General features: G+C 43.2%; 1 protein-coding gene across 17 annotated transcripts in view; it reads left to right on the forward strand.

Moving 5' to 3' along the window:
- The first annotated feature begins 209 nt into the window (after positions 1 to 209).
- The window catches only part of csgalnact2 (chondroitin sulfate N-acetylgalactosaminyltransferase 2), a 62,554-nt gene continuing 40,885 nt past the window's right edge, over positions 210 to 21,878 (forward strand). For 4 of the 17 annotated variants that reach the window (XM_087982618.1, XM_087982622.1, XM_087982619.1 and 1 more), the window contains exons 1-3: positions 11,500 to 11,607; positions 15,557 to 15,649; positions 17,643 to 17,993. The gene's annotated coding sequence lies outside the window, so the exon portion shown is untranslated. The other 13 variants (XM_087982616.1, XM_087982624.1, XM_087982620.1 and 10 more) reach the window with 5 other exon arrangements.

A 21,878-nucleotide genomic window follows, 5' to 3' on the forward strand; every position in this document is an offset into this window, starting at 1 on the left:
AGCCTTCCCCCATTTTTTTAATTATAAAATGTCTGCCAAGGGTGCAGTGAGATTCGAAAAGCTATTTGAGGTTATGGAATGTTTCTTGGCACAAGGGACCGTGCAGCTTTAAGAACAGGTCCAACAACACAGGAAGTGCTTGTAGCAGTCAGCGCTGCACTAACAGGCTGACAGCACACTTTTCCTGTTGGTATAACTGCAAGCAAACTACAATCGTGGCTCACTCTTTGTGCCTGCTTGTGCCCAGGTACTGGCTCTCTTACTTTCCACCTTATGTCTGAATTTCGTGGATATCCCAGGAGTGCAGTTGTCTGACTGTGGTTCAAAACTCTGTGGCTGGTTATTACTCAAAACTTATTTGACTTAGTTCAACAACCAAGGAGTCAAGTGAAAACAGCATTGGAGGTAATGGCTGTGTTAAAATTTGAGCTAGGTATTTATGAAAACTGTGCATAACTGTTAGCATTATTAACAATGGATGAAAGGTGGTCAGTGGCAAATAATCCTAAAATAATGCTTTGGGTGAAAGGGCAAATGCTGGGCATTAAAGACATTTGTTTTTATACAGCACATATCACGATATCCCAAAACATTTCCTAGTCAATGCAGCTCTACGGTCAATATCACAGCCAACTTATGCACAGCTAGCTTCTGCAAACAGCAATAATGATTAGATGATCATTTTGCTTTAGTGATTTTCCTCAGGGGATTGGCTTGGATACTGGTGATAACTGCCCTTCCCTTTTTCAAAATAGTTGTCGTGGTATCTTGTTGTCCATCTGAGAGGATAGACAGACCCTTGGTATGTTTCATCTGACAGTGCGGCGCTTGCTTGGGTATTACATTGAAGAGTCAGCCCAGAGTTCATGATCAAATTTCCATCATGGGATAATGAGTCTATCACCTTGAGATTGAAAATGGTACCTCTGAGAGACAATCAGTCTGCTGCTTGTTACAAAGATCCCATAGCATTATTTGAAGAAGTGATGCAGGTTCTCCCCAGAACCATGGGTGATAGATATTGCTGAATTAACATCACTAAAGAGATTATCTGGTTATTTACCTTTTTTCTGTTTATGGCAACTTACTGTGTACAAACTGCCTGTCATGTTTCCTGTATTATAAAAGTCACTGCATTTCAAAAACAATTCATTGACTGTAACGCACTTTGCGACAGATTCTTACGCAAGTGGAAGGAGGGAGACAGCAGGAAGAACAGAAGGAAAGATCTGAGATAGAGATCAAATGATAAACAATTTCATGCATCAAGAAGCAGAGAGTGATATGGGTGTGAGACAGAAACAAATCTGAATGGATTGAGAGTCACTATTCCTATTCAGAGTAGACTCTCACAAATTTTGGGATGTTTTAGTATTTAGGAACAGCAATTGCAAATCTTTCTGTAATTTGGCTCAAAACTATTGTTTTACTGTAATTGGCCAGTTATGTCTTGTAGTGGCTTGCCTCTGTTAGAATTTCCTCTACCAAACTGGTTTATCCATTTACAATGTGTGATTTGTTCTGAAAGTGTCAGGCATGGCTGATATTCTGAAATGACATGGATAGATATTTAAAAGTGTAAATTTATAAAGGTATGTAACGTAACTGTGCAAATTTGGCTTGATATATATAGCAAAAACAGTTCAATTACTTTCAATACTGTACAGTGCATGGCATTCTGCAGTCCTTCCCTGCATTTACAATCACAATGCATGACATACAGTCTCAGGAGTTTTACAAATGTTCCAACTCATTACTACACTATGGCAATAGTGTATTAGACAATGGCCCTTCCCCACTGAGACTCTGCAGAGGCTAGCACAAGTTATAGTCTGCTTCTCTAGCAAATAGTCCTGGACCCCAGAATGTGCCAGTCAATACAGGCGATAGTCAACAGTTCTTTGCATGGAAGATCAGCAAATTTCAGACAGGCCAAAGAATACCTACAGTTGAGTGGATGGTGCTCGGCAGCAACTGACGTTTGTCTTGCTGTATGCCCCTGGAAACAGCACAGAGACTTACTGCTCAGGATGAGCCTCAACAAAAGCCATTGCATGTGTCCCAGATTGCAAAAGTTCATTCCACGAGGATAAAGCAGCCAGCAATTATTGGTACCACATCCACAAATATTCACGCACTCCTCTACTAATGTTTAGTAGCAGCAGTGTGTGTACATCCTATAAAATGCACCACAGAAATTCACCAAGGCTCCTTAGATATCATACTCAAAGCCAATGCCCATTACCATCTAGAAGGAAAAACACAGCATTTATATGGGAATGCCAACATTAGTGAAGCCCAGTCCCTTGAATGAATAACGAAAAAGATGAGAGCATTACAGCAGCATTATATGAGATTCCAGGTGAGGATGAAAGATATGACACGATTATGTCTTGGTGGTTTTGTAAGTTCTGACAATGAAATATTCTGTCAAATGACCATGATATTTTGCTCAGACAACTATTCAACAGGTTCCACCATCTCACTGGGAAAAAAGGCATGGTAACATTTGATGTTGATGTACCAAGGGTATAGAGACTTCTTGTTGCAGCTTTACATAAGTTTGGACATTAGGATGTCTCCTGGGTTAATTTGTACCCTCTTCATCCAGAGGTTTATACACGGTGTCCCATTTTAGATCTCTGGGCAAAATGGAATAAGACTGCCCCAACACAGAGTAGGGTCAAGAGTGTGGTGCGGGTCAGGCAGCCTCCGAGAGCAGAAGAATCGACGTTTCGGGAAAAAGCCGTTCATCAGGAATGAGATTTGTGTGCCAAGGGGGTGGAGACATAAATGGGGGGGGTTGGAGTTGGAGGGAAGGAAGCTGAGAGTGCGACAGGTAGATGAAGTTGGGAGTAATGGTGATAGGTCAGAGAGGAAGGTGGAGCAGATAGGTGGGAAGGAAGATGGACAGGTAGGACAGGTGATGAGGGTGGTGTCAAGTTGGAAGGTTGGATCTGGCATAAGGTGGGGGGGAGGGGAAATGAGAAAACTGGTGAAATCCACACTGATACCGTGTAGTTGGCGGGTCCCAAGGCAGAAGATGAGGCATTCTTCCTCCAGGTGTTGGGTGGTTAAGATGTAGCAATGGAGGAGGCCCAGGACCTGCACGTCCTTGGTGAAGTTGGAGGGGGAGTTGAAGTGTTCGGCCATGGGGCGTTGGAGTTGGTTGGCGCGGGTGTCCCGGAGATGTTCTCTGAAGTGTTATGCAGAGTAGGGCATGGATCAAGTCAGCACCATGTACAGCAACAGAAGGAGCACCCTGCATCTGATCACCAGGTTCTCTCACCCAATGGAGAGGGAACATTGCTCCCACATCCCAGTTTCTGAGGCAAGATCAGGCCCCTACAAACTGTAATATTTTTCTTTATTCTTTCCTGAAATTTGGGTGTCACTGGCAAGGCCAGCATTTGTTGCCTATGTCTAATTATCCTTGAACCGAGTGGCTTGCTCAGCCGTTTCTTAGGATAGTTAAGAGTAAACCATTTTATTGTGGATCTGGAGTCACACGTAGGCTGGACCAATTAAGAACAGCAGAATTTATTTGATCTGATTTATTGTCGTCACATGTACCTAAGTGCAGTGAAAAGTTTTGTTTTGCAGATCATAACAAACAAGGACAAACAGATCATAGGGTGCTTAGACCGAGTGAGGCATACAAGGTTATGGCTGCACGGGAGGTGCACAAAGCAAAATTAACATCAGCAGATCAACCTTATTTGAAGTTAGGGATGACAATTCAACAGACTAGCTTCAAGAGGATACCAGTGAACCAGATGAATTTTTATGATAATCAGTCATATTTCCACAGGATCATTTCAGTTGCCGTGGTGACATTAGAATGCATGTCATCAAAGCATTCATCTGGATCTCTGGATTACTAGTCCAATGAAATTACTACCACATCACCATCTTCCTTTTATCTGACCACACGGACTGCTCAAGAGCAAGTCCTGTTACCACTTTTGCAAAGGAAACAAATGTTTGTCTGTGACACTCACATTCCAAAATGGACCATTAGACATATGAGCAGAGTTAGGCCATTTGGCCCATCAAGTCTGTTCTGGCATTTAATCATGCTGATATTCTCCTGCCTTCTCCCTGTAACCTTTGATCCCCTTACTAATCAAGAGACTATCTTTTTCTGTTTTAAATTCAATCAATGACTTGGCCTCCACAGCCTTCTGAGGCAACAAATCCTACTGATTGGCCACCTTCTGGCTGCAGAAATTCCTCCTTATCTTAGTTTCAAAGTATCATCCCTTCACTCTGAGGTTATGCCCTTGGATCCTTGTCTCTCCTACTAGTGGAAACATCTTTACATCCACTCTATTCAGGCCTTTCAATATTTTGTAAATTGCAATGAGATCACCCCCTCATCTTTCTAATCTTCATTAAATAGACACCCAGAGTCCTCGACCGCTCCTCGTATGACAAGCTCTTCATCCCCAGGACCATTCTTGTAAGTCTCCTGTGGATCACTCCAAGGTCAGCACATCCTTCCTTAGATACAGACCCAAAACTGCTCACCATGTTCCAATTACAATCTGACCAGAGCCTTATACAATCTCAGCAGTACATTCCTCCTCTTGTATTCTAGCCCTCTCAAAATGAATGCTAACATTATAGTTGCCTTCCTAACTGCCAACTGAACCTGCATGTTAACCTGAACCAAATCCTGAACTGGGACTCCCAAGTCCCTTTGTGTTTTAGATTTACGAAGCCTTTCCCCGTTTAGATAATAGTCTATGCTTCTAACCTTCCTACCAAAGTGCATAACCTCACACGTTCTCAATTTGTTCCATCTGCCACCTCTTGGGGACTCTCCCAGCCTGTCCAAATCCTTCTGCAGCCTCCCACCTCCTCAACCCTGCTTGTCCCTCCACCTATCTTTGTGTCATCTGCCCTCAACAATGCCCTCGGTTCTTCATCTAGATTATGAATGCATAACGTGAATAATTGTGGTCCCATCGCTGGCCCCTGTGGAAAACAACTAATCGCTGGCTGCCATTCTAAAAAAAAGCTCCCTTTTTCCTCACTATCTGCCTTCTGCCTATCAGCTAATCCTCTATCCAAGCCAGTACATTGCCCCTAACACAATGGGCTCTTATCTTATTTAGCAGCCATCTGTGTGTCACCTTGTCAAAGAATGAATATAAAATAAAAATGGACCCTTCTTAGTGACCATTCACTTTTCTGAAGCCTTTTTGGACAATTCTCAGTGTAAAAGGTGCTGAAAGCCTGATAGTTTTCCACGTGGCTGGATGCAAATATTTATAAGTGTCTTTGAAGTACCAGGATCCAGTTGATATTTAATGAAGAAACCACTGGATTGGGCCAATGTTGCATGAGAAAATCTTTCCCATTATGTCATGCCAGATTCTGAAGCAGGCTTCATGAGAAATTGGCTCCCTTGAGTAAAACTGCCACCTATTGCCAAGTCTAAAACTAGACCAACAGTGGGGCTAGTGATAGTAGCTGGGGGTGGGGGGGGGGGGGGGGGGAGGCTAAGAAAATAGCTGAGGAAATATTTTTTGAAAATATTATTATGACAATACAGTGTTATTTGGTTCTATATTGAGTTGGTATGGAGAGCCATTTCCTTCTTTTCTGTATTGCTGCTACCTGTTTGCTTGAGACAAAGCAGTCTGCAGATGCTGGAATCCAAAATAGACAACTGTTTTCAGTGTTGTAGCTGCATCGACATTTTTGCCTTGATCCATGTGATCTCGCAGTGATTATTTTTAAGGAAGTGATTTCGTGTGAACAGTTCAAGCTCAACATTACTTCTTTTTTAAAGGAACTGCAACATATTAAACTCTAAATGGAGCATATAAAAAGTTCAGAAAACAACAGGACACATTCAGCTGTGGTCAGTAGTGACAAAAATTTTCCAAATGTGTCCAAAGGTGGGAACTTCATCCATCTCTTTCTCTATTCTTTCCATACGATATGGCAAAGGCAGCATATCCCTAATTGCCCTTGAACTGAGAGGCTTGCTAGAGCCATTGCAGAGGGGAGTTAGGAGTCAACCACACTGCTATGGGTCTGGAAGCACACGTAGACCAGATTGGGCAAAGATGGCAGATTTACCTCCTTGAAGGACATCAGTGAACCATGTGGGTTTTCATCACAATTGATGATAACCTCATAGTCACCATTACTGAGAGTACCTTTCAGTTCAGAACTTATTAACTGAATTTAAATTTCACTGCGATGGGATTGGAACCATGGCTTAGGGGCATGTGCCTGGGCTTCTGGAGGACTAGTTCATTGACATAACAACGACATGGACTGTCTCTTCTGATCATGACCATAACCTCCAGTTATGATGATGGAACTGCAACGTGTAACTTAAAATGGCATCTGGCAACTCTTTAAAAGGAAACGCCATGGGGAAATGGGGCTAATCGGCACATTTTTCAAGTATTGTAAAGTTTATCTGTAGAAATCTACTGACTGTAAACTATGCCAAATTAATAGAAACAAGTTGCATCTTTCCAAAATTGACATTTGCTCAAGTGCTGTCAAGGGGCAGGGGGCAAAAGTGGGCACAGGACACCGAATGTGTAGAATCATAGACACCCTACAGTGTGCAAGCAGGCCATTCAGCCCATCGAGTCCACACTGTTCCTCCAAAGAGACTCCCCCCTTCCCCCCGCTAATCGTATTCCTGTAATCCTGCATTTCTCATGGCCAATCCAACTAACATAGGATATCAGAGAACCTGGAGGAAACCCATGCAGAAATAAGGAGAATGTGCAAAATCCACACTGTCAGTTGCCAGAGGCTGGAATTGAACCCAGGTTCATGGCATTGTGAGGCAGCTGTACTGACTATTGAGCCACCATGGCACCTGTACTGAGTTGGATCATACTGAATGGTGGAGCAAGTGGCCTATTCCTGCTTCCAGGTTCAATGTTTTATATTATTTTATTAAACAAATTACAAAAACAGTTTACAACAAACAGTTACATTTACAGCTGCATACAAGAGACAGCAATTTTACAAGGGAGAGGAGCAGCAAAGCCAGGTCCCAAACCCTACCGTTCAAACAGTTTACAGGGACATGAGGACAAACCTCAAATCCCAGTTTAGGTTCAATGTTTTAATGATTAGTCTCCTCTTGTGATAGGCAATCTGTGATTCAAAGTCGCTATGGAAACCACGGTAAACAGTCCTATTTATGTGGCACTGCTCTGGTAGTAGAACACCTGGGCACTTCACGTAAGACAAGGATGGGAAGCAGATGGAAAATAACATGGGTTCTGGGCAATCTAAAAACACTGGGAATGATCTTGACTATGTATGTAGAAATAGAATGTGTGATATGTTCACAAGGATGATCCCTGGCCCAAAGGCATTGTCTAATGAGCACAGGCTAAACAGGTTGGGACTTTACTCACTTCAGAAGAATGAGAGGTGATCTCATTGAAACATACAGGATTCTTAAATGCTGAGAGGATGGTAAATGCTGAGAGGTTGTTTCCCTTCATGAGAGAGTCTAGTACTAGATGGCAGAGGCTCAGAATAAATGGACATCAATTCAAGGCCGAGATGAGGAGGAATTTCTTCTCTCTGAGGGTTGAGTGTCTTTGGAACTTCTTGCCACAGAGAGCTGTGGGGTGAAGTCCTTGTTTATATTTAAGATTGAGATAAGTAGATTTTTGATCAGGAGGGGAATCAAGAAGTACATGGAAATATAGGAAAGTGGATATGCGGAATGCCAGATCAGCCATGATCCTATTGAATGATGGAGCAGACACGATGGGCCGAACCGCCACTCCTGTTCCTATTTCTATGGTCTTATGGTACACTGAGATGGAGCTTGTTTTACAGCTCGTCTGACATGAAATCAATGGAAATAGCTCGGTTAACAAGGCTGTGGTGACAATCTGGAATGCACTCTCATAAAAGAAATTTGAGTGGTTGATGGTGTCACAAAGTGCTCCAGTGCCAGTGAATGACCTTGATAATTGTGGGGGCATTTCAGAAACACAGTCAACGTACCTCTTGATTCAGTTAATGATGTTGTGCATTGCTCAAAACCAGCTTTGTAAAATTAATCTTCAGAAATCCAGAGTTCTGTAAGTTATGCCAAATGATTAGAAAGAAATTGCATCTTTTAAAACTGATATTTTTTCAAGGGCTGTCATATTCATGTCTCATGCTCTTGTGCTTGAATTGATATCAAGGACCTTCAGCACACGCGCCCAGTCAAGTCTTATTCAAGTTCTCCCCTGTCATCCTTGTATTGTAACATTGACCAGCTCCAAAGTACAAACATGTCAATATTGATAAATGAAGTACTTAAGTACAAGGTCTAAACAGATTACATTGTGACAAAATTCCAGTCATTGGTGGCAATGGGCACTGTGCCGATTGTTAAAAGTTAGTTCTCAGACCGGAACATAATTCTGTTGTCCCCCAAGTCTGAACATTTTCAAAACATTCACTGAGGCGTTCATGTTCATTTTCTGTCATAATATCTTGCATATTGCACAGTAAAATCAAATTAGTTTGCCATTTTGACAGGATTGTCCTCTAATATGTGTAAAATAATTTGGCTACAGCCTGTTAAAATAGCAGGCAGAAGAACACTATCTTGATGCATCAGTGAATCATAAAATTCAAATAGAAGGTACCAATTAAGAGGAGAAAACAGGCACCACAATGCAGAAGGTGAATATCCTGTACAGTCTATAAACTACCAGAAGTGCTAGTGTGGAAGCCCCTGTTTTGATTATTATAAAATATCAAACATGCTTTGGCAATGGTAGGTTACCATTAGAGAACATGTGAGGGATTGCATTATTAGAAGTGCTGACTTTGAAATGTGGTAATAAATTGAAGAACAAGATAGTTATCCACAATGTTTGTTGTTCCACATTTAACCACCAAAGAGGCGGTACAGACACACAATGGACCAAAGCTCCTCCTACACTGTAACAATTCTGAAACAAAACAGAAATTGCTGGAGAAACACAGCGTGTCTGACATCATCTGTGGAGAGAGAGAAAAAGTGTGTATAAGGTGAGGATGTTTAAGGTATTATTCAGCTTGCATTTAGAATATTGTGAGCAGTTTTGGGCCCTGTGTCTAAGGATGTGCTGACCTTGGAGAGGGTTCAGAGGAGGTTTACAAGAATGACTCTGGGTATGAAGAGTTTGTCATATGAGGAATGGTTGAGTTCTCTGGGTCTGTACTCGACAAGGGGCATCTGATTGAAACTTTCAGAATACTGAGAGGCTTGGATAGAGTGGACATGGAGAAGATGTTTCCACTAGTTGGAGAGATTAGGACCCAAGGGCACAGCTTCAGAGTGAAGGGATGACCCTTAAGAACTAGGATAAGGAAACTAGGATTTCCTCAGACAGAACTCATTGCTGCAGAAGGCTGTGGAGGCCAAGCCATTGAATGTATTTAAGACAGAGATCGATAGATTTTTGATTGATAAGGGGATGCAAGATTACATAGACTAGAGTTAAGAAACATATCAGGAGGAGAAAGTGAGGTCTGCAGATGCTGGAGATCAGAGCTGAAAATGTGTTACTGGAAAAGCGCAGGTCAGGTAGCATCCAGGGAACAGGACAATCGACGTTTCGTGCATAAGCCCTTCTTCAGGAATGAGGAAAGTTTGTCCAGCAGGCTAAGATAAAAGGTAGGGAGGAGGGACTTGGGGGAGGGGCGTCGGAAATGTGATAGGTGGAAAGAGGTCAAGGTGAGGGTGATAGGTCAGACTGGGGTGGGGGGCGGAGAGGTCGGGAAGAAGATTGCAGGTTAGGAAGGCGGTGCTGAATTCGATGGATTAGACTGAGACAAGGTGGAGGGAGGGGAAATGAGGAAACTGGTGAAATCCGAGTTCATCCCTTGTGGTTGGAGGGTTCCTATGCGGAAGATGAGGCGCTCTTCCTCCAACCGTCGTTTTGTTGTGGTCTGGCGATGGAGGAGTCCAAAGACCTGCATATCCTTGGTGGAGTGGGAGGGGGAATTGAAATGTTGAGCCACAGGGTGGTTGGGTTGGTTGGTCCGGGTGTCCCAGAGGTGTTCTTTAAAACGCTCCGCAAGTAGCCGGCCTGTCTCCCCAATATAGAGGAGGCCACATCGGGTGCAGAGGATGCAATAGATGATGTGTGTGGAGGTGCAGGTGAATCTGTGGCGGATATGGAAGTTTCCTTTGGGGCCATGGAGGGAGGTGAGGGGGGAGGTGTGGGCGCACTCCCTCCGTGACTCCCTCGTCAGGTCCACAACCCCCACCAACCCAACCTCCACTCCCGGCACCTTCCCCTGTAACCGCAGGAGGTGCAAGACTTGCGCCCACACCTCCCCCCTCACCTCCCTCCATGGCCCCAAAGGAAACTTCCATATCCGCCACAGATTCACCTGCACCTCCACACACATCATCTATTGCATCCTCTGCACCCGATGTGGCCTCCTCTATATTGGGGAGACAGGCCGGCTACTTGCGGAGCGTTTTAGAGAACACCTCTGGGACACCCGGACCAACCAACCCAACCACCCTGTGGCTCAACATTTCAATTCCCCCTCCCACTCCACCAAGGATATGCAGGTCTTTGGACTCCTCCATCGTCAGACCACAACAAAACGACGGTTGGAGGAAGAGCGCCTCATCTTCCGCATAGGAACCCTCCAACCACAAGGGATGAACTCGGATTTCACCAGTTTCCTCATTTCCCCTCCCCCCAGCCTGTCTCAGTCAAATCCCTCAAATTCAGCACCGCCTTCCTAACCTGCAATCTTCTTCCCGACCTCTCCGCCCCCACCCCAGTCTGACCTATCACCCTCACCTTGACCTCTTTCCACCTATCACATTTCCGACACCCCTCCCCCAAGTCCCTCCTCCCTACCTTTTATCTTAGCCTGCTGGACAAACTTTCCTCATTCCTGAAGAAGGGCTTATGCCCGAAACGTCGATTCTCCTGTTCCTTGGATGCTGCCTGACCTGCTGCGCTTTTCCAGCAACACATTTTCAGCTCAGTTAAGAAACATATCAACCATAATAGAATGTCAGAGCAGACTCGATAGGCCGAATTCTGCTCCGATGTCTTACAGTCTTAAAACGTTTCAGGTCCAGTGACCCTTCTGCAGAACAATTCTGTATCCTGGCCAAATATGTACACCTCAATCAACATTCCCAAACAAAAGGCCAATATCACTCTGCTGTCTGTAGGGGGGTTGCTGTGGACAAATTAGCTGCTACATTTACTACAACACTTAAACACTCTTTAAATATACTACATTGTTTGTAATACCCTTCGGAACTTCCCTGAGCTGTGGAAGGCAGTGTAGAAATCCAATTTATTTTCCCCCAGCTGGATTTTTGTCCAACATCCGCAACGTCCCCCTCTCGGCTGCACACACTCTCAAACTGGAGTCCCGGTTGCTAAGTGACACCACGTGTCCCGCGTTAAACCTCCCCCCCAGCTCACTTCCGCCACCCTGACTTCCGGTCCGCCGCTTAAATGTTCCCCCGCCCCCCCGCTCTGTTCGGTTTCGTGCTGCTGTGGCAGCTGTTCCCGCCCCCTCTTGTCCGTGCCATCCCATTCCAGTCCCGCCCGGCATTTTCCCCAGAGACCAGAGTGGCCGGTGAGTGGACTTTTGGGAATAATGCTGATGTTGGTTGTCGGATCACCAATCTGATTTCCACAGGCCCTCAAGGAGTCTGGGTTGCTGTGGCAACGTGCACTTTATTCCCCCACATCCATGTCAGAGCCAAGGCGAGAGATTCCAGTTACTTTCCATCACATGGATCCTCTCCAGTTCCTACAGCCTGACTTTGGCTTGTGTTGGAAGGATTTGCAGGTTGATGCTCAGCCAATTTAGACTCATTGCTGCCCACCTTCCTTGACCATTGAGTCCTGGAAAGGGAGTCGAACTGTGGCTGAGGTGGATTAGTGACCAGCCTGCTTACTCTAGCCATGGTGGAGATCTTGTCAGGCTTCCTTCAGGCAGAGAACTGAGGAAAAAGGCATTGTAGCTGTCAGTCCTTGATCCATTCATTACTGGGTAACAGATTGTCAGATGGACAGAGCTACATTTTTAAGTGTTTGAGATCCCATGGACACGTTATAGAGTCGTACGGCACCGAAACAGGCCTTTCGGTCCAACTTGTCCATGCTTGTCCAAACTTGATCAGCCAAGCATCTTAAATACACTAGAACCCATTCAGAGCACTCATTGCCTGGCTCATGGTTATGCTAGGATATTGGGACATGGATTTTAGAGGCAACAAATGTTTGAAAGAGAAAGAGCAGAAAGGCTGAGGCATGATTGAAGTTATGGAGGTGTGTACCTTGGTGTTGGCTTGTGGCTAAAGGCTCAGATCAAGGGTGTCACATTTGCAAACGTGGTTAAGAGAGTGAAATTTCTTTCTCTGGCAAGAGTCTATAAACTAAAATTAAGTCACAGGGATGGGATAAGTTGTTGCTAACAAGCACTTCTTTACACAAAGGAACTCTCTTCCCTCAAATAACTATTGAAGCTAGGTCAAGTGCAAACTTCAGAATTGGCCTTAATGGATTTATTTTGGTAAAGGGACCATAGTTAAGGGTTATGGAATAAAGGCAGATCATTGTGGCTGCAGATCTTCAGCTCTGATCCAAGTTACAGTGGAATAGACCAGAGGAGCTGAAAGGCTGAGTCCTGTTTGTATGTCCAGTGGTCTTCATATTTACCCTGGTATATGTTTTAAGTCTTTACTTCTGAGTATCTCATTGTATTTTAATAGGTTGCTTAATATGAAATTGAACAAGTGGAACATTATGGCACACATGCCTCTTTTACTCCATTAAGCAGCCAACAGAGTTACAGTATTTGTTCGCTCAATGAATGTCGTGTGTCAATAAGTTTTGCTAATGACTTTAAGAACCACAGCTAAACTGCTTTCACTCCACTGTGATTTATGTGCAGAATCTCTGTGCTGAGGATTATTGCTGTAACGAGGTCAGGCTGAGTGTGTTATACTGTAGCTACCTGTTTGAGAGCAGAGTTGTTGTTGGTGGAAATTGATTTGTTTTTCACTGCTAGGGTATATTGAAACTTAGCTGTGTGAGTTTGCATCCCCTTGTGCTTTTGAAAAAATAATCTGTTTTTTAATGTTAAATTTCAGATGTTTTCAGTGCCAGGATCTCTGTTGCTATCAATCAAGATGATCAATTATCATTACTTTTGAAGTACAGAAACATATAATGTTTTAGTGATAATAACATTCAACCACAAGCTGTATGAAGCAACCACATGCTGTTTACAAGAATATTCTGATTCTAGAGCAATGTTGAAGTGTACCTGTTGCTTATGCAATCCACGGACTGAGTTGTAGTTCAAAAAACTTAGGCTGCACCAGCCTTGAAAGAAGTGGACAGAGATACAGTAGGAAAGCTTAACACTGAGCATTAGTTCAAGTTAAATCACAATTTCAAGACAAAAGAGTATAGTTGCAAGTTAGTGAAAGCAAAGCTGAGCATGGATGACAGATTGATGATGAGGGTCATAGTTTTTATATATATATATTTTAAAATATACAAATGAACAAGCCTTAATGTAGATCCTTTAACGTATGAAAACATCCTAAGGTGCTTCTTTTTTTTAGAGTTTTTACAGTTTTTTAGAGTCTAATGATAACAAGGAGATAGTGCAACAGAGTGGTGGCTCATTGGTTAGCACTGCTGCCTCACAGGGCCAAGACTCAGCTATCTGTCTTTGTGGAGTTTACACATGTGGGTTTCCTTTGGGTGCCCCAGTTTCCTCCCTCAGTCCAAAGATGTGTAGGTTAGGTGAATTAGTTATGGAAAATGCAGGGTTACAGAGATAGGATAGAAGGTTGGAATGGTCTTCGGAAGGTCAGTGTGGATGTGATGGACCAAATGGCCTGCTTCCACACCATAGAGATTCTATAATTATATAATCAGCCATGATCTAATTGAATGGTGATTCACACTTGACAGGCTGAATGGTCTGTTTCTTGTTGCCATGTTCCAATCAAGCAAGAATGACAGCAGAGACAATGAAGGAGATTTTGGGATGGGATGATTGTAATCTTTGTCATGGAGATGGATTTTGAGAAGGAGTTTGGAGTTAGTGAAATTTACTGTGGGATTTCTAGAGTCTGCTCCCCAGACTATAAAAGGCCAGCATCTTGCCACTTCAAAGACAAAGTCTGAAAATTGTATAAACGAATCTGGAACCTGGAGTGTGCAAACATGCACAGGGGATGTTTACTGAGTTGGCAGGTTCAATTTATTAGCTAACCCAGTGTGTTTGCTTTTCAGTACAATGTTGTTCAAAGGCATAGGAAAGGAAAATTTGATGGAACCTTTTCATTTGGAGTAAAAATAACTGTGGTAGTCAACAGAGCTGATTGCTTCTTTCAAGGGTGTTGGGAACAAATTACACAGACTTTAAAACTGTGAAATTAAAATTGCTAAAATTTTGTGTTCTTCAGACCCTGCAAGAACAGCTGTTAAATTATTTGCTGATGTTTGTCAGAATGACTCTCTAGTCTATCCATATACTCTGAGACTAGAGAACAGCCTCTTGCAAGGCTGTGGAGTACTGTGTGTTTCACTGGGCAGGATGGAGATATGCGGGGAGGTTTGGATTGATGTCCCTTGTCTTACACTATTCCAATATAGTTTGTAATTAGCTTCAATTTAATTTTTTAGATTAGATCAGATTAGTTACAGTGTGGAAACAGGCCCTTCGGCCTAACAAGTCCACACTGACCCGCCGAAACGCAACCCACCCAGACCCATTCCCCTACATTTACCCCTTCACCTTGCACTATGGGCAATTTAGTGTGGCCAATTCACCTAACCTGCACATTTTTGGACTGTGGGAGGAAACCCATGCAGACACGGGGAGAATGTGCAAACTCCACATAGTCAGTCGCCTGAGGCGGGAACTGAGCCCGGGTCTCTGGCGCTGTGAGGCAGCAGTGCTAACCACTGTGCCGTTTTTGTGTTGGGTTCCCATTCTCTGTATGATGCAGTTAACCATCTGGGTTTTGCCACTGGGAGACTACTTACACATCGTACAGCCTTGTCATTTTGAGTCAGAGTCATACAGCTCAGAAACAGACCCTTCGGTCCAACTCATCCATGCTGACTAAGTTTCCTAAACTAAACAAGCCCCATTTTGGGCCATATCCCTCAAACCTTTCCTATTCAAAACTTTTAATTTTGTAAGTGTACCTGAATTGACTACTTCCTTTGGCAGTTCATTCCACATATAATCCACCTGCAGTGTGAAAAAGTTGCCCCTGGGTTCCTTTTAAATCTTTCTCCTATCACCTTAAAAATACTCCCCCTAGTTTTGAATTCCCCCATCCGAAGGAAAAAGACATTTGCTATCAACTTTATCTATGCCCCTCATGATTTTATAAACCTCTATAACATCATCCCTCAACTTCCTATGCTCTAGTGGAAAAAGTCCCAACCTATTCAGCCTCATCTTTATAACTCAAGCCCTCTAGACCTGGCAACATCGTGAAAATCTTTTCTGAATTCTCTCCAATTTAATAATATCTTTTCTATATCAGGGCAACCAGAACCGTACATAGTACTCCAAAAGTGGTCTCACCAACCTCAACATGACATCCCAACTCCTATACTCCATGGTCTGAGCAAATAAGGCAAGTGTGTTAAATATCTTCTTAACTATCCTGTCTACCTAAAATATCTTCTTAACTATCCTGTCTACCTGTGACATAGTATTCAAAGAACTATGTAGCTGAATTTCTAGGTCTGTCTGTTTGACAACACTACCGAGGGCCCTTCCATTAACTGTATAGGTCCTACCCCTTATTTGTTTTATCAAAATGCAGTACCTCTCATTTATCCAAATGGTCGGGTAATCAAGATCTCTTTGTAATCGTAGCTAACCTTCTTCACTGTCGACTATAACACCAATTTTGGTGTCATCTGCAGTCTGACTAATTGTGCCTCCTAAACTCGCATCCAAATTGTTTGTATAAATGATGAACAACAGTGGACCCAGCAGAACACAATTCCTGCAGAACACACTGGTCACAGGTCTCCAGTGTGAAAAACAATCCTTCACCACCACCCTTTGTATTCTACCATCAAGCCAGTTTTATATCCAATTGGCAAGCTCTACCTGAGTCTCATGGGATCTAACTTTACTAATATGTATGAGAAAGTCAATGGATGAGCTGCCGAGAAGCCCCAGTCCTTGTTTGGTGAAGTCTAAAGTAGAATGCCACTCCCTGCAGCTTGGGTACAAGAGAATTAAAGCAGAAAACAAAAGTGATTTGATTCTGCAGTGAGGACAGACAGAGATAGAAGACAAGTCCATCTGCCATATAATAAGGATTTCAGTTGGTGAAAGCTGATGAGCCTACAGATTGTAAACAAGCCTTTCCACCCTTCTGGTTTATGCTCCTAAACAGTGCCTTTTTCTCCCAGCCCCCTGTTTTCTAAACTTTTCTTTCTTGTGCAAATCTAGCTTCCCCTTAAACGCCACTCCACTATTGATCTCAGCCATTCCACATACAGACCATTTTTGGGTCAAGAAGATGCTCTAAGTATTAGACTCCATGAGTGCTGAACTGCTTGAAAGAAGAAAGGCTGGTCCAATAGATGATATTGTATTATCTCTCGATGATGAGATTTGCTTTAAAGCATATGGACTGTTAAAAGTGTGGATAGTGTAGGAGAAAGGTAACTGAGCCAAGGAGAGGTGAGTTCAGCGCAGCGTAAGGAAGGAGTGACCATAGGACCATAAGAAATAGGAGCAGGAGTAGGCTGTTCAGCCCCTCGAGCCTGCTTCACCATTCCGTAGGATCAGGGCTGATCTAATATTCCTCATGTCCACTTTTCTCCCTTTTCCCCGTAATCCATAACCCTTTCCCTACTGATCAAGAATCTACTATCTCAGCCTTAAATATACTCAGGGCTCTGTCTCCACAACTGTCTGTGACAAGGAGTTGCAAAGATTCCCACAACCCTCTGAGAAAAGAAACCCCATCTCATCTCAGTCTTAAATCGCCACCCCTTTATTCTGAGACCATGCCTTCTGGTCTAGACTCTCCCATAAGGTGAAACATCCTCTCAGCATTTACCCTGTCAAGCCCATGAAGGATCCTTTATGACTGCATCAGGGTGAGATGGGTGAGCTCCCTCGAGCGTGGCTTCCCAAAATAAGGGTCAGGACTACAATTGCGTTGCAAGGTGAAACTTTGGGTTCATGAGCTATGAGGCAGCAGTTCTGACTGAGTTATCGTAGGTGCTCCAACAGACAGGCCCCTGATCTCGCAAGCCACCTTCAGCCCCCACAGGCATCACCCACTTCCATTCTCTTAAATGTCTCGTCCTGCCCCCACCGCTCCCATTCTCAAGTCTCACCAAGGGGTGTGATAATTTTCAAGCCACTGTATTGGGTCACAGTGGGAAAATATTTGGGAAGCAATGCCTGAGTGCAAGCTGAAGTATTGGTCTCTGTAATGAATTGTGTAGAAAAGATTTCCCAACTTCAGAGCCAAAAAAATGAGCTGTAATTCTCTGAACTTGAGCGCATGCTGTCAGTCACAAATGAGTGAAATATATGTTTCCTATTAGTGAACTCTCTGCTTTCTCTCTCTCTCTCTCTCTCTCTCTCTCTGACAGGATCCTGTTATTAAAATGTTTGGCTTCGCTAAGGTGAATGATATGGAAAAGCTTTTGCATTTTTTTGGCTGCAGTCCTGTAGAAATATCAAATGGCAAGGCTGAAAGTGAGACAAGGTATCCTAGGATTCTGCAATGCTGATGTAATCACTATGATGTAGGAGGCTGTCTCTACATCTGCCCCAGACTCTGTGCTTTGGGCTTGATCCACAAAGTTGATTTCTTTCACTTTGGAAAAGCAGTCTTAGTAACGATCAGAACAGGTCACTGAATTGTTATGATATGGAACGAGGCCATTTGGCCCATCATATCTGGGACTAGCTGCAGTGATTCGTGGAAAGAAAAACCTGAGGTGAGAATCTGTTTTCTACAATTGCTAATTTGAACATGAAAGTGTCTTTTGAGGTGCTGTAGTTTTGATTTTGTAAGTCAGTGGTGTGCAGTCTTTTTAGTTGTGGTGCCCCATTCAAACCTTTGAAGTTTTCAAAGATGTACAAAGGAAATATGCTTGTCCCACCGTAGAAACGATTAGCGTGTGCAAACCAAAATTACTGAACAATAACAGAAATCTAATTGAGGGGTTCCCAGTGTCCTCCACTCAGCTTGCTCCCTTTCAAGGGTCTAGACATAATTTAAAATAAGGAACACAATTATTCGCACTGTCACTGCACTGTTTGCATCATTTTGGAGAGTTTTTTTAAAAAGCTGAATATGTTCTTTCCCAACTATTTTCCAATAAGTCACTCATAGCTTTTTAAAAATAAGACCTAATGAATCTGACTCATTAATTCCCAAATCAGGAAAGTAGAGGATGAAATGATTTTACTTGGTACAGCATCTTTGCTTTTGTCTCATCTTTTGCAAATAAATACGTATTTCAATCACGTCCATTGCAACTTTGGGGCGCACCAACATGTTTTACAGCCTGTGAAGTGTCTCTGAAGTGCTGCAGTTGAATGTAGGAAATGGAGCAGTCAAATTTTCCCACAGCAAACTCACAAAAACAGCAGTGTGATAATAACAATTACTTGTGATCTGTTTTTGTTGTGTAACGCAAGGTTAAATATTGACCAGGACATTAAGGAGAACTCCTGAAACATATTCTCCGAGAAGTAGTCCAAAGAGTTCTTTTACATCTACTTTCCTGATGAAGGGCTTTTGCCTGAAACGTTGATTTTCCTGCTCCTCGGATGCTGCCTGACCACCTGTGCTTTTCCAGCACCACTCTAATCTAGACTTAGAGCACATGGGCCTTGCTTTGACATCTCAACTGAAAAGTAGCTACTCCAGTACAGCAGCATACCTTCAGAACTGCACTGGAGTGTTAGCCTTGAATTTTATGCTGAATCTGCTGGGAAGAAAGACGCCCCAACCCATGTCCTCAACTAGACCAACATCCCCAGCATCAAGGCATGGACCATCCTTAATCGACTACAAGAGGCTGAGCATGTCGCCCGCATGACTAACGCGAGACTCCCCAAGCAGGTGCTCTCCTACCAGCTCCGAAATGGCAGGCGAACCACTGGTGGACAGAGGAAGCACTTCAGGAATACCCTCAAGGCCTCACTGGGGAAGTGCAGCATTCCCACAGACACCTGGGAATCACTGGCCCAAGACTGTCCAAAGTGGAGGAGGATCTGGGAAGGCGTCAAGCACTTCAAGGTTTGGGAAAAAAGCAGAAGCCAGAGGAAAACAACGTAAGGGGCGTGCTGTCACACTAATGCCCCATCCACCCCTTCCTGTGACCACCACTTGCCCCAAGTATAACAGAGGCCTGCGGAAGCCACATTGGTCTGTACAGCCACCTACGGACTCGCTCTGAGGGTGGGAGAGAGTCATCCTCATCTGTGAGGAACCGCCAATGAATGAGCTCAAGTTTTAAGGGGCACTGGTGTGTTTTGAAGATAAATACAGAGGTTGAGGTCAGTTAGCTTAATCTCCCGCAGCAGCCTCTGACGGCTTTCCTCTTCACTGTCTAATCACTGGAGTTTTTGCCTCCACTCCCCATGCTTGCCCTTGTTATTGCTGTTGTGGGTAGGTCGAGAACTAAGACTGCTGTTTTAAAATTCGGGGTCGGAAGAAGGTGGAGACGGGGTTATAGAGTTTTTTTTAAGGCAAGGGATAGATCTGTGTTAGGCAGGAGAATCAAGGATTGTCAGATCTGGATTGGAATATGGAATTCAAAACAAACCAATCAGATGTGATCTTATTGAACGGTGGAGCAGGCTCAAGTGGCTAGACAGTCTGCTTCTCCTGTTTCATATGTTCATATGTCTGACAACCATTCTCCGTCGTTACTGCTTTGATAGCAGGTCTAAATGTGCCTCTTTGCTCTGTATTCATGGTTTGATTTCTATTAACCTCAATATCAAGGCCCCCTCTCTTTTTAAACTTGAAGTATTCAAGTGCTTTTGGTTTTGCTTCATAGTTCAGCCATGGCACAAGGGATCTGGGTGCAGTTTCTCAGCCACTCTGAACGTCTGTTGGCACACAATATTTTCTTTCCTCTTTTCACAGTAGTGGTTCCATTTTTCATCCTGCTGATCTCCATACTGTAGGATATGATGAATTGGGAGGGAAACACTATTTCGGCTACAGCATAGGTGGATACAATTTTGCACGGAGCAGCACTGGCACGTCTGAATCAGTTTGGGAGACTGATCAAGGCTAGGGATGGATATTGGCCCATTCACAGTTCTAGTGTTTTCAAAGATTTGCCTTCCATATGGGCACCAGTCCCCAGTAGAATCAATATGTGAAGTTGTTGTGTATTTGGATCAGTAAACCAGGCATGAATGTGTTCATTCATCAACCTGGCACTTTGTTGCCCAGTTCTGTTGCCAAAACCCAAGGTCCAGACAAGTGGTTCCATTTACAGGAAAAAAAAGGAAAGAGGATACTTTGTGAATCCCAGTTCTTCACCGAGGTTTAAATTTTAAAAAAACTTTCAGTTGTTCAGCATTAAAGATTCTGTGTGTTATTGAAAGAAGTGTGGAGAATTCTCTTACATCTTTGGTCAGAATTCTGTCTTCAACCAACACAAAAGAAGTAGATTGCCAGATTCATTCTCTCCAAGATGTTTATGGGATCTTGTAATGCATAAAATGTCTATCATGGTCCTGTCCTGGTGCTTTTTAAAGCTCTCTGTCTGACCAAACTCTCAAACACCTGTCTTAATGTGTCCTTATCTGGCTGGATGTCAAATTCTTTGTGCTTTGGAACATTTTGCTACATTAGAGGTAGCACTTAACTAAGTTTTTTTCATTCAGTCACGGGATGCAGACATTACTAGCTGGGTCAGTATTTATTACACATTATTAGTTGCCCTTGAGAAAGTGACGGCGAGCTGCCTTCTTGAGAGCTTCAGTCCTTTTGTTGTTGTATGTTGTTCACTGCAAATGTCAGTGCACTTTGAAGTAATTCCTTTGTGTGCAGAGTACTTTGAGAGGTCCCCAAGCGAGTGGAATAGTGATAAGCATCTGTATAAATGCAAATTTTTTCCCAAGCTACAACTTGGATTTTATTTTGAAGTGGTGGAACTATCCCTAAATGTCTTATACATAGTGCTCTTTAAACTCAAAACTCGCAGGGCTCCATTTGCATTTGAGGTATGAGAAAATGATGGTTTGAGTGCATTGACTGAATTAGAGAGTGGAGGTGGAGATCTTGGGGGCTTGAATCCACAAACTTCACAAAGATGAGTGGAAGGACATTGAAATTGGATGAATTTTGACGGCATTATAGCCAGCTGAGAGTTTTTAGTTTTGGGATTCACTTGAGAGAGTTCTACAGTCACAAAAACTCCTGCTGTCAGGGAACCAACTCAATATTGGCTGTGTTTCTTTCCAAATAATCTTTCTGTCAACTTACTTTGAGGGAGGGCTGTTTGTGACACAGAGGAAATTAATGTCATTGCCTAAATCCAGTACAGTATTTAGTATAAACTTGATATTATCTTGAATGGTGAGAATTTGGAACTTACTATCACAGTGAGTGAAATAACTGTCAGATGATTGCAGAGGAAGTTGGACAAACCCTTGCAGGAGATAAAGAATAGAAAGTTGTATTAAAGTGGTATGTGAAGAGTGGTAGGAGGAGGTTGGAGTGGAACATTAATACTGATGCAGTGTAGCTGGAACTGATATGCCGTGAAAATATAATAGAAGTAAAAGAATGTATTTGAAGACCTTCACTTTTCTAATTTGTACAACCTACCTCACTGACTAGGCTTTGGCCT

The sequence above is a fragment of the Chiloscyllium plagiosum genome, unplaced genomic scaffold (assembly GCF_037043375.1).
Source record: "Chiloscyllium plagiosum isolate Xiang-an unplaced genomic scaffold, Cpla_swu_hap1 HiC_scaffold_43, whole genome shotgun sequence".
NCBI lineage: Eukaryota > Metazoa > Chordata > Chondrichthyes > Orectolobiformes > Hemiscylliidae > Chiloscyllium > Chiloscyllium plagiosum.